The following is a 4,974-nucleotide window of genomic DNA, read 5'->3' on the forward strand; positions in this document are numbered from 1 at the left end:
TTTGATGAAAGAGTCCAGCGGCACCAGATCCGTGCAGTTGCTGAAAGACGGTCCGGAGAGCAGCTGCTCACATACTGAGGTCTGGAAGCAAAGCAAAGAACATTTTAAGGCTCTGTTCACATTTGACTTCTTTTTTGATTAGAAAAAGTTTACTTAGTAAAAAAAAATCTTGCGGCATTGTGGTTACAAATAGCAAATAGCAATGACATCGTTTGCGCATGAAGGCAGCTCAGAAAACAGATACTAATTCCTCACTAGAATGCATCAAGTGTTATTGAAAGTGAACATCAAACTTTAATTCTTATGAAACTATGCTCCAACTAGGTGCCATTTAAAATTTTTCTCGCATGTTGTTATTTAAATGACAGGTCTTGCAACTCCCTTGCCATTGTTTAGATGTGAAAAAGGCGTTTTTTTAAAGTTAAACTTTTGAAGTTCTGAACTGCAGAAAAGACACCGGTGCTGGCGTTCAAAAAAGCAATCAGGACTTTTTTGAAAACACGTTTACTCCATAGGACTATAATGAAAAACATATGCTAACAACTTCAAAACAGAAGTGAAGTGTAAACACGGCCTAATATTGTTTTTCTGACCATGCATTATTTTGACTTATAAGTTGCTTAACATTTACATTCTTGCAATTGAACATATGACCTGTGAGGCAATGCTATACCGTTGAGCCAACGGAACTATTTGAAGCAAACATTTTTTCAAATGAATAAAATGTAAATCAGTGAATCGAGTAAACTTTTAGAAAAATCTCCCCCATTGTACACCAACATATTCTAGAGCTCGGCATAACTAGAAAAATATGGTTTGTTATAACAACGCTGCACAAAAATACAATGAACGTTTTATTGAATTAATGGTTTTAAGGGAAACTAAAATGGTGTCTACTGGTATGTAATGGATTCCAGTGATGGGATGTCATCTGGCAGATTGCAACCATTCAGTTCTATTGGAATAATGCCCAAAACACACTATTAAAGGGAATTTTGCAATGTTTTTTTATGGGTCATACTGGTTGTAGTAGAGTAGGCGGGGCGAGACCGTGGTTCGAGTCCGGTGAGTAATTGTGAATGAGCGCCAGCTGTGCGCACACCGGGCTCGAATCACGTAGGAGATTGGGAGCATATAAAAGGAACGAGCGACCAGACCGTCGGAGAGAGGTCCGGGCCCGAAGTGTTTGTATTTATGTTCTAGTGTTTTGTATTTATGTTTTGTTCGCCGGCGGTCGGCCGTGAGGGGCCGCCGGCTGTTATTATTTATATTAAACGTTTAAATGTTTGCCGGTTCCCGCCTCCTTCCTTCCATTTTATGGAGATATTCTACACTGGTAATTTAATGGAAACCATTAGAATTTCTGTGATGGTCTCTATTGGGTTTTTCAGCCTGGAATTATGAAACAAAAATGATTTTGGCTTTCAGTTGTTTTATCTTTTTTTAATCAATTTTCCAAAACAAAAAAAACATTTCATGATCTTACCAGTTTTTTGCAGGTCTGTTCTGTTAAAGTCAATGGTTCTGTACAGGCTTCTGTTGGACCGTCCATTTTAGCAAAATGTGCGTAGTCATATGGAGATATCTCAACACCTTAATAAAAACAAATTTAACATAAATTATCAGTTTTCCATTTATATTTTTACACATTTTAACCTAAAAGGTCGATGAACGTGACAGATGCACATCACCGGTTCTTGTTTACCGTTACTGATGAACTCGTTGTACACCTGGATGCCATTAAAGTCTCCACATAATCCACAGGTCTTATTTTGGTACTTCTTGTCCAACTCAACCTAAAAACAAAATGAAAGAGAGAGCTAAAGCTTTTTCCTCACAGAACCGTGCGTGATGCCCAGATCGGTGTTCTTCTCACCGTGAACGAGTCGTATCTGTTCCACATGGCAACCAGTCCGAGTTTGGCAGTGATTTTGATGTACATCGAACTGTTTTCAATGAGGACCCCCGAGCGGCTGAAGGGCAAAGAGACCCTAACCCCCAAAAAAACACACATTCAATCCAGCCTTCATGAACAGTCCTTTAAGTCAAACATGAGAAGAGAATACTTACAGCTGGCCGTCGACGCTGACGGAGCCATCGGTGAGCTCCACCACCGTCCCGTCCAGCTTCATGGTGATGCTGCCGATGGTCGGTTGGTTTTGTACCACCTGTCGTCTCATCTGGATGTTGAAGTCCTCGTAGTTGCTCCGACACAACGAGGTGAAGATATAGTTACACTTGGACGGCAGTTGGAAGATGTCGCCGTCGAAAGTCTTGAAGTGATAGTTACCCCACGTGCTACAGATCTGTTCATTATGAGCCGGGATCACTGTCATGAAGAAGAGTTTGATAAACAGTACAGAAATGACAGCCTATGATATTAAATCAAATGTTTAGATTCGCAGTCGTTTGACTGATTCAATGTGAAGATGTTGGTGACTACTCATGTTTATAGCTCTTTAAAGTCATGATCACCACTAATACAAAAGACAAGTCGTGTGTTAATACATTCTTATTGTTACAGGTTTTATTATATTATTAATATAAATAAGTTACACTCTTAAACAAAAATCTGCTACAAAAGGTTCTTTGATGCCATAGAATAACCTTTTGGATCCATACAGAACCTTTGAAGAACATCTGGAGAACCTATTTTAAACGTTTCAAAAAAGGTTCTTTGTGGTGTACAGGATTCTTCGGATGATAAAAAGTACGAAAGAGATGAAAGAACCTTTGACTGAATGGTTCTTTGTGGAACCCAATTTTTTACTTCTATGGCATCATTGTGAAGATCCTTTTTAGCACCTTTTTTTAAGAGTGAATAAATAAACTCTTGTAAACTTCGATGAACAATAGAATTTACTTGGTCAATTTCAGGCATTTGTTTACACAAAGAAAATTATATTTTTTCCCCTTTTGTCCTATACAACACAAGTTTTTAAACTCTATATTCAACGTTTGAATCTTAGAGAAGGGGCGTGTAAATAAATAATGCTTTCCAACAAAAGTTATTCTTCTGTAACTTGGATCAGAGTTATTGTTCTCGCATGATGAATGATGTTGACCGTGGTCTCCTGTAAGAGTGACCTCCGTGATGAATGTAAAACTAAGATTACACAACAATGCCTTCTAACACCTTGCTGAAGCAAATCCTAATGACATTCTGGGATTGGTCAAGACTCAATTATATCTCGGGCTTATGGCGTCACAATAGAAGAGGTTAAACTGGAAGAGCGAGGCAGGAGATTTTTAAAGATCGACTTCTGATCAAACATCCAACTTCATATAGGATAATCTGTACTCACATATAAGTGTACAATATTAATGACATCACAAGAATAATGAAAGAGAATATGAATATATGAGGTACAGTACCTGTCTGTGTGGTGTTTATTCCGATATATAAAATGATCCACTGCAGAATCCATAACACTATTCCTGTCGATCTCTCCATGATTTCTTTGTGGATTGGTGGTTTGTCCACAGGCGTTTGAGAACACAGTCTACCTGAGCTTTACGTTTTATACCTCCCGCTTTTGTGTGAAGGGTTGAGCTTGGATCTGTGCCACAATGTCCATCGCCTTCTGACTGAAACACTTGACGTTAGTCATAACAAAATCACATTTCAAAGAATAACTCAAATTCGCATTACCAAAGAGTAAACTCGATTAAAGTGAAAACTGCGAAATGCAAAGTTTTAAACCATATTGCACAACCTTGTCTACACACACACACATAAAGTTCACTTATAATTTGCCATATTCTCAAATATGGCTATTGACAATTTAAGAAATAAATTGTGCAAGTTGTGTAAAAATTTTTTTTGTGTAATAATGTTATTTAAAGTTTGTGTATCTGGTTACCAAGGAAACGGCAATGACCATGCCTGGTTGATTTAATCTATAGTTGGGTGTCAAATATGGACATTTTCAAGGTTCATTTAACCTAGAACAGTTGGATTTCCCCATATGCATCCCAGCATGACTGAGAAATGAGAAATAAAGTCAATCAACGTTAATATCATCATCACATTTTCAAAATATTCCATGAGCAATTTCATAAAAATAGTAAAACATGCTAAGATATTATAATAATTGTGCACAGGGATGCATCAAGGTTATAATAGTTTACAAAAATTACAAGTTTCAATACGTTTTCTGTTCATTGATATGAAATAAAATATTGACCTAATATTTATGGGAAAACTTAAACTCGGGGAAAATTTGAAATATTGCCTTAAAAATAAACTGAAATGAGTTTAAATCACTGAATTTATCAAAATAAACAAAAACTAAAATAAAACGTAACTAATATAAAGTTTAATTAATCATATGTAACAACATAATATGTATATATATTTATATCAAAATATATATAAAATGACAACCAGCATACACCAAAATTGCTAAAACTTTAACTAAAATGAACATAAAAATGATAAATCTAAAAAATTAAAGCTAATTTAAAATATTTCATTTACATTTAGTCATTTAGCAGATGCTTTTGTCCAAAGCGACCCTCAAATGAGGGAAACATTGGAAGCAATTGGAACAAGATAAGGACAAAAAAATCATAAGTACAATAAAACTTTTTTATAAATAAATAAAATAGTATAAAAACTAAATTCAAAACTATAATAATTATGTGATGCATGTACATCCAATTTTGGAGTAGTTTTGGAAAACCTAGTAAAGAGTAATGGTCAACAATGATGTCTGGTGGACATATTTGCACAATATTAAATGCTCCCTCAAAATCTGAGGTGCATGGTACAAAACAGAAGAAACCCCTTAACTTTTAACATAGTTATTGCAAACTATTTTTGTTACAGTGTGTAAGAGTATATGTTTTTTATTCATTATACAAAACATTGATGTAAAGTAAACACTGAGTAGAGTTTTGTTTCATTCTCCACACTCTTGACCCAATAAACTTTGCTCATGTGTCGTGTTATTTTTGTTTGCCAAACCTCCT

This window comes from Triplophysa dalaica, chromosome 1, assembly GCF_015846415.1.
Source record: "Triplophysa dalaica isolate WHDGS20190420 chromosome 1, ASM1584641v1, whole genome shotgun sequence".
NCBI classification, from domain to species: domain Eukaryota; kingdom Metazoa; phylum Chordata; class Actinopteri; order Cypriniformes; family Nemacheilidae; genus Triplophysa; species Triplophysa dalaica.